The 8,390-nt window shown below is 44.5% G+C and overlaps 1 protein-coding gene across 1 annotated transcript in view; it reads left to right on the forward strand.

Annotated features, from left to right (window-relative positions):
* Positions 1–8,390, forward strand: part of Ctnnbl1 (catenin beta like 1) — a 189,438-nt gene that overhangs the window by 160,195 nt on the left and 20,853 nt on the right. The gene's annotated exons all lie outside the window — the stretch shown is intronic.

Raw genomic sequence — 8,390 nt, forward strand, 5'->3', positions numbered from 1 at the left:
ATGTGGTGCTGGGGGATCGAACCGCGGTCCCTGATGCTTTGCTAAGCTTGTTCTAAGTAGGTGCTTTAGACCACTGAGCCATCTCTCCAGCCCCTGACCACATTTCTTGAAACTGACGTTTTCCAAGAGAAGGGCATCCTGCTTGATCTCTTTAAGGGGCTGGGCTTTCTATGATAATATCCTACCTTCTCTGTTTCTCACCTCTCCCATTAAGTTCTCTGCCATCTCTGACCTTAGTAGCTTACTCATTGGACTCCTTAATCATGGTGACTATCCATGTCTGCTGTTTAATGTCCAATTTGTATTCTGTCCACTGCAAGACACTCCTCAGTCTGTGGTCACATTACAATGTGATCTTTGCATGCTTTTTTCACAGTCTGTAGCAGACCTCATTTTCTTTGTGATTTTGATCTGCCAGATCACTCCATTCACTTCTCAGTCTTCCTGCCTTCAAGGTACACTTGAGGCTTCTGTACCTCAGTGGCAGGAGAACCCATGTCAACACCACAGCTCCCAGCCTTGCACAGAGCCCTTCACCTTGAAAAGGAGGCTTGCACTCCCTCCAGCTATGCCTCAGGCCTGGGAGCCAGGCTAGAGCTTGGCAAAGAGGTGAGCCTGTTTCCTGCGTCCTGTTTCTCTTCACCACTTCCTACCCAGCCCTCCCCTTTCACAAAACACAGTTTCAGTTATGAAGGCCAATAGATGATAACTGTGCTTTTCATTCTTGGGATTTCCCTGTGATCTCTAAACCTAGTAAGTACTCAGATGTTTGCTGATTGATTGAATTGATTGACTGGGACTTTCTTCTTTTATACAGTGATAACTACTACAAGATAAAAGGCAGTCTCTAAAGACTGAGCTGGACTTCAGATCCTAGTGTGTTCAACACACCGTTCTTTCATTTCTGCACCCCACCTGCTTTGTTTTGTTCTTGGATTAAATTTTCCTCTTCCTATAGGATAATGTGTGCAGAAGGGGCACTAAATGAGCATAACAGTGCCAGAATAAGATACCCTGTCTTTGTCTGAATAGTAATTAGAAGTGACTCAGTCATGAGACCATTGGGGTGCCAACCCTGAGGGAGTAAGCTGCAAGCTGCTGGAGTAGTTTGAGGGTTAGCAGGAGCAACACCTATGAGGCAAGGGGCAGCACTTTACAGTCCTTGCTAGCTGTAGCTTGTTCCTGTGCCTTGGGCGACCTTGGCCAAGGGCTCTCCCATCCCCTTAAACTTGATATTTTCCCTCAGGTTCAGTTAAACATCCTTTGAAAGCTCTCTGCAATTTTTGACAATAAAATGGATTAAAAGCATGGTGGGAGGATGCTTCTCTCACTGGAGGCCAGTGGTATGGTGGAAACCATGAAGTAAGGCATGTGGGGAGTCAGAAAGCCCAGGGTTTCAGTGAGGACTGCTGCTTCCTATCTCTGAGTTGATCTTTCTTAACTGTCTAAACCCGGAATCTGTAAAATGGGAAGAATAACGCTTCTCTTTTGGTTACTATGAAAAGTACACATAAATTATACAAAGGGCCTGGCTCATTAAGCAGGAGTTGCTGCTGCTAGTGGTTGCTTTTTCTGGCTTCTGTTGGAATTATTGTGTAACTTTTAAATAAGCCAAGGCAGTCCTTTCCCTGAGCACATCCGCCTTACCAGCTGCCCCAGAAGGTGTCACTCTGGCAGAACAGAGTATTGGCACATCCAGTGCTTCATTTTGAGGTGAGGTGTCGACATTTTGAGGGAGACCCAAGTAAATGGTTTGGGCATTGGAGAGCAGCTTACGTTTAGCTGCTAAGAAATTTGGCCTGCTTCCCACATGATTATCTATTATCAGCACTGAAGAGGGTGTGAAATTGATTAGCACTGACAGAGATTGATCACAGCCGCTCCCCCAGCACTCGAAGGGCTGCTGTGTGCCACAGGCATATCCCCTGCCGTTCTCTGACAAACATCTGTCTCCTTGATGCCAAGGCCGTTTTGCTGGGCCCTGGCAAACATTCCAAGGCCATTAGTGCTGGGCAGCCACAGTGCTGCTCAGGGAGCCAGGGTGGGCAGCAGGGAAGGATGCATTTGTGAGCAGCCTTTGCTGCCAGCTCTCAGGCTCCTTCGTGGCAGATGAAGCCACCTCTCAGGTGTACAGTGACTAAGAAAATCAAGATTTTTTTCTCCTCTCCCTCAGTCTGTCTTTTCTCTTAGTCATAGCTTGTCTCTTACTCCCCCACTACATTTGGACGCAGCACACCAATGGTGGCGGATCTATGGCACATGTGCCACAGCACACTGTTATCTTTGAAAGTTCCAGTACTGTGGAGGTGAACTTATAGGACACATGCTGCCCTTAAGACAAAAGATGTTAATGTATGAGTTGCTTCTTCTAAATTTAAGCCTCAGTATTTGGGTTTAATTGTAGTGTTGGCACTTCATGATACATAAAAGGGTTTGGGGTTGCAATTTGAGCACTCATCTCAAAAAGGTCTAGTATAACTGTTCTAAAAGGCTTATCATCACTCCTCTACCAGTGGGAACACAGCAAATAATTGTTGACTTGAATACTTATTTCTTAGGCATTTTGGTGACATTGACCATCAGATTGGTGATGAATAAATATCATATACTTCACTGAGTCTACAATATAAAACTTGAGATTATAGGGTCAGATGTTGGCATGTTTAGTGTCTCAGAAGCACCCCCTTTCCTGTAAAGGTTGGGTTTCTCTGGGCATACTACAAGTCTGGTTTGCAATTGAACAAGATTCACTAGAAAGAATCCAGTCTATAGGTAAAGTTTGCCCAGGTGCCTGTCTGTGGCAGAAGGCCAACGTGCCAACAAAGATGTGGACACAGGAACAGGACTTCTGCTGAGGACAGAAGATCTAGAGAGCACTGAAATCACCTGAACAGGTTTGTCAACAAGTCATCATCCACACTGAACAGATAGAGATGTCTCAAGCACTTCCAGTCTAGGTAGGAACAGCAGAGCAGAAGCAGTGGGACTCAAGCTGGGATAGGGTGAGTTTTGTTTCAAATGTGGAGAGTGTAAGGAGAGCTTGAGCTCTAGGGCTAGGCCCTTCCCTGGCTTTCTGACTGTGCACAGCTAGCTTACTGAAGACTAATCTGTATGCTTTAAGAAATTTTACAGGTAATGATATGGTAACAGTAAACAACAAATAAATAAAAATGTTGCCTACAGTATGGTGTAGCATTTAGAAGGTGGGCATAGAAACTTTTGTTTTCTTCCTGGGAGAGGCCTCAGCAGCATAAGTGCCTGCCTGGCAAGCTCAAGGTGTTGAGTTCAGTTGCTGGTACTGAGAGAGAGAGAGAGAGAGAGAGAGAGAGAGAGAGAGAGAGACTTTCTTTTCTCCACAACGTCTTTCTTTTCCTCCCACTGTCCTTTCTCTCCTTTTCTCTCTCTTCCTCTCTGTCTCCTTTTCCTTTGTCTGTCCCTCTGTCCCTTCCTGCCTGCCCACCTCCCACTTCAGTCTCAATACTCTAGTTCTGCAAGATTTTGCATGATCTGACTTCCTAATACTTCCCAGCCCCCATCCCCTCTTCCAGCACTGCCTTCCAGCCTTTATATTTGCTCCTCTTCTGCATTTTTTTCCTGTTGCCTCCTCCACTGTCAGGTCTCAGCATAAATGTTACCTCCTCAGAGAGTCTTTCAGTGACAGCTATATGTAAAGAAGCCCCATCTCTGCCACTTTGTAACTAGGAATTATTTTGTTTGCTTTTGGTCCCTGGGACTGTAGTCTCTTTTGTTCATCATGTTCTTAAGACTTACAGCCTGAGATCAAGCATGAGAAAATGAAGGGCCACTGCTTGTTAAGTGAAATTAATATCTATCCTTAGGTATTAAGAGATCATGCTGGGCTTTCCATGTTATTTCTGGGGTTTGGTTCTGTTTGGCTCAGTTGGTGGTATTAGGGATTGAATCCTGGACATTCAAAGGTGAACTACATCCCCAGCCCTTTCCTTTAATTTAATTTTTTTTAATTTTGAGATAGGCTGGTGAGATGGCTCAGTGGTCTAAAGCACCTACTTGGAACAAGCTTGGCAAAGCACAGGGACCGTGGTTCAATCCCCCAGCACCACATGCCAGCCAGCCCCGACCTCTGGTGGGCTGAGCTGGACACACACACACACACACACACACACACACACAAATAAATAAAAATGTTTAAAAAAAAAAAACTTATGTCTACAATACAATGATATTAAAAAAAAATTTTTTTTTTTTGAGATAGAGTCTTGCTAAACTGCTGGGGCCAAGCTTGAACTTGTGATTTTTGTTTCTTAGCCCCATCATCAAAAATAGTTAAGTACAAAAAAAAAAAAAGTACAAATGTGTAATACAAATGTGCAACAACATTTTAGTTTGTTTTTTTTTAATTTTGTTTTATTTGTGCTGCTAGGATCAAACTCTTGGCCATGTTCATGCTGGGCAAGTGTTCTGCCTCTGAACTATATCCCTAGCTCCACAGAAATATTAAATAAGGAAAAAAACCTGACTTGGAAGAGTCTGCAGGACCAACTGATAGATAATTTTATACATGTTTTGTTCACATAACATTACTGCAACAATGTGGAGTTAGCAGAGACTCCAGGTCCTGGGCCGTGACCCTCAGCTATCTTTTGTGTCCCTGAGATTCCAGGCCATGACATATCTACACATACCTAGAGGTTCCTGGTTAACAAGATTTGACCTGAACTTTTAAAGGTCAAGTAATTCTTCAGACTCTTCTAGTGAATAACCTTGGAGCTCTGTAAATATCCAGGGTGCTTGTCTCAGCAGATTCCACCAGGGTCCCCAAACAAGTCCAAATCCAGAAAACACCAAAATGTCCTGGTTTTTCTTTGGTTGCTTCCAGTTTCTGTTGGTTAAATGTGTGGAGCCTGCCTGGCTCCTGACTGTCTAAAGTAAGATGTAATTAGATAGGTACTGGCAGAGATTTCTAAAAGAGAGGAGAGCCTTAAGAGAGAGGTTTTTCTTTCTTAGTTCCTGGGAAAATTATACTCAGCAGGTTTATTCAATAAAACGTTCTCACCACATACTTTGCACCGTAATGACTTACAAATTGCATGCTAATTTTGCCACAGTTAAATCATTTCAGGCTTTATCCTGGAAAGAAAAAGATGGACTCAGTAATGAAACAATATCCACAGGACTTGATATCTTAAGCAAACTATTTCCTTAGCATTTGGAACTCACTTAAAAATTTGTAATGGCTGGGCTCTGTGGTACATGCCTGTTGTTCTAGCACTCAGGAGGTGGAGGCAAAAGGATGGCTTGGACCCAAGAGTTCAGCACCAGCCCAGGTAATAGAGCAAGACTCCATCTGAAAAAAAGAAAAGAAAGAAAAATTGTATACAAAGGGATGAATTGCCAGAATGGATGAGTAGGGTATGTGATCCTAAAAAGTGCAGGGTAAGTATGCAGACAGTGAAATGAGAGGCTGCCATTGATTTTTCTGCTAACTGTGCTGGAAGCTCCCCAGGCAAGCTTTACAAAAAAAGAGAATCCTGCTGAGAGTTTCTCTCAGCCCTTCTTTAAACCAGTGGTTCCCAAACTCTCAGTATGCCAGAACACAGCTTTCTATCTGTAAAAGCTAGTGTGGGGGTTGGGAGGCCCAGTGCTTTTCCTCTCCTGCCTTCCACTCTTGTACACTCCCTGTCTGAACTGTGTGGCTCTTTACCTTCAACTGCCTCTTAAGCCTCTGTCACAGTTACTATTTCTGTGGAGGAAAAGTCAGGCCTGGGTTCTGGTCACATGCCTCTGCCACTTGCCTTGCAGTATGGTCCAGAGCATTCTGCTTTGCTGTTGTGACTCTTTCTGTCCTCTTGCAGCAGAGCTAATCACTATCCCTTACCAACCTGCTGGGTGCAGTGTGAGTGCACAAAGATCAGAGTTGTATACTGGGACCTCCCACATCTCTGCACTCACACAGCCTGGAGTTGTGCACCTGAACCTCACCCACAGGCTTTCCTGACTCAGCAAGCCCAGCCGGGCTCGTGATCCTGACCCTGGATAATCTCCTTGCCTCCCACAACAGGACCGTTCAGCAATAAGACCAGGTCAAAACCCTGTGCGCTGTCCACAGACTCCCACCCCTCCATACAGCCACCTGGTAAATTTTACTTGCAACATCTCTGCAGCCTGTCCTCTCCTCCCCTCCTCATTCCCAGTACTTAATTTTATTTATCTTTTCTTCTTGCACTAGCCCAGCACCCTCCTAATGAGTTTCCCTAGCTCTGGGTTTGTAACTTGCAGTTCATCTTCTGCACATTAAATGGAGGTTTTCTAAAATGAGAATCACTCAAGTCATGTCCCTCTTCAAACACAGATGCACTGGTGCCATGTAACCATCAGCATGTAGTTGAAGCTCCATCACCAGCCCCTGACTGCCACTCTGCCCATATCCCTCACCCCTCACAATGTCCAGAAGCCAGCTGTGTGTCATGGAGCTTGCACCTTCTCCAGCCTTCTAGGCATTTGCTAATTGCTATTTGTTCTTCCTAAAGTACTTCTTGGTACCGGCTTTTCTATGTGCCTTTCAGCAGCTAGCTAATTCCTCCAAATTCTTCAGGGTCTGAGCCTACAGATGAGTCAGTAAATACGGATTAAATGTCTGCCACATGCCAAACATGCTACTTTGTGTTTTCCTGTCAGTTCCTGCAGAAAGCACTGTGACTGCTGAAGCCCCTGAATACATGTGGGCACTATACAGCCACAGGCTGAGCAGGACTATGAGACCAAGCCAGATCCTGGTTTTACCCCCCACTGGCCAACCACAAGCAAGTCATTGAAACTCCTGTTTCAGTTTCCACATCTCTAAAATAGGACAATAATGGTACTGATCTGGTGGAGTTGTGGCGAAGAGTAAATTAGTTAGTACAATTATATCACTTAAATGAGTCCCTAGCACAAAGAAGGATGCCTTACATGTGGCCATTATGACAAGTGGGTTTGGCCCACCACTTACCTGCCACTCCCTCTGAAATAACTCTAAGCCCTCACAGATACGGCTAATCTTATTCACTTTTTCTGATCCTTCAACAGGATTATTATTTTCTGGCCCACATTATCTATCATATCTGCTATCATGGAAACTTTGGTTCTCTGAAGACGGGCTTGTACTGTTGATGTTCAAATGAACACTGGACTTTACTGTTTTAGGGAGTGAATGTTAAATAAATGGAGATGATGGTGTACATGTGGTGGGAACATCATTTACACCACAGAAAGAACACAGCCAAGGCTGTTTAAATGCCAGCTCTGCCACACAAGAATTCTCTGCTCCTAGGAAGAGATTATCCTACACTTCAAGTGTGAGTCTAAAGTAGGGTCCTTTGCAGCCATATGGAATTGTTTGACAAGACCTGGCACATACTCATTTGCTAAGGTAGCATGACACAGTCCTCTCCTCTGTGAGCAAAGCTCTGGCCCAGGGTCCTTGAATTCCATAAGGCTCCCATCAGTTGGCTATGCAGTTACCTCCACACAAAATTCCCTTTACTGATTCTCCAGCCTCACTTTCTCCAGCTGATGAAGACTCTAGGAGCCTTCTGTAACAGTTCTGCCTATTTTTAGAAGCTTTTAGAGGAAATTTTGTTTCACCTCCCCGATCTCCTTTTGGCCCTCTCTCTCATGGCTTAAGTTTTTCCCCTTGCTTTGGAATTTTTAAAGGACCTGGCATCACCTGAATGATGATACACTTCCTGCCCAGGACCAGAGGCTGTAGCTGCTTTTTCCATTGGAGCTGCTCTTCTTTTTTTTTTTTTTTTTTTGGTGGGGGTGGGGAGGCGCTACCGGTAATCTTGCACTTGCCAGGCAGGTGCTTGCTGCTGAGCTATATCCCCAGCCTGAGGGCTGCATGTTCAGCCTGAGTTGCTTCCTTTCTTATTGAAGCAAGAAGGATTTGCATTGGCTTCACAGTAGCCTCTTTTATGACTGTCCCCTTCTATCAGCCAGGGGCAGCTCGCTGCCTGTCAGGGGCAGATTAGAAATGGCATCCGCATGCTCACTCAGAAAAGATAGAGACACGTGGGCAACTGATTTGGTAGTGCTCCCGAAGACAGATTAGCATTTAAAGTGAAGAAGATGTGGTGGGGATGGGGGAGGACACACATACCCTGCAGAAATGGCACCTTGATGCCACACATACCACCTCCTTGTGTATCTTTGGAGATGAATTTGTTTATTTTAGCAGCCCCCAAACAGGCTTATGCTGCTGTGAATTGCAATCTGTTCTACTTAATGCACCATTTACCATTACCATCTAAGTTTTTATTCTAACCGTCTCTTTTGGAATGACAAAATAAAACCTATTAAAGTGTCTTTTTTTAATTTTTTTATTTGAGAGAGAGAGAGAGAGAGAGAGAGAGAGAGAGAGAGAGAGAGAG

The sequence above is a fragment of the Octodon degus genome, unplaced genomic scaffold (genome assembly GCF_000260255.1).
Source record: "Octodon degus isolate 3935 unplaced genomic scaffold, OctDeg1.0 scaffold00037, whole genome shotgun sequence".
Classification (NCBI taxonomy): domain Eukaryota; kingdom Metazoa; phylum Chordata; class Mammalia; order Rodentia; family Octodontidae; genus Octodon; species Octodon degus.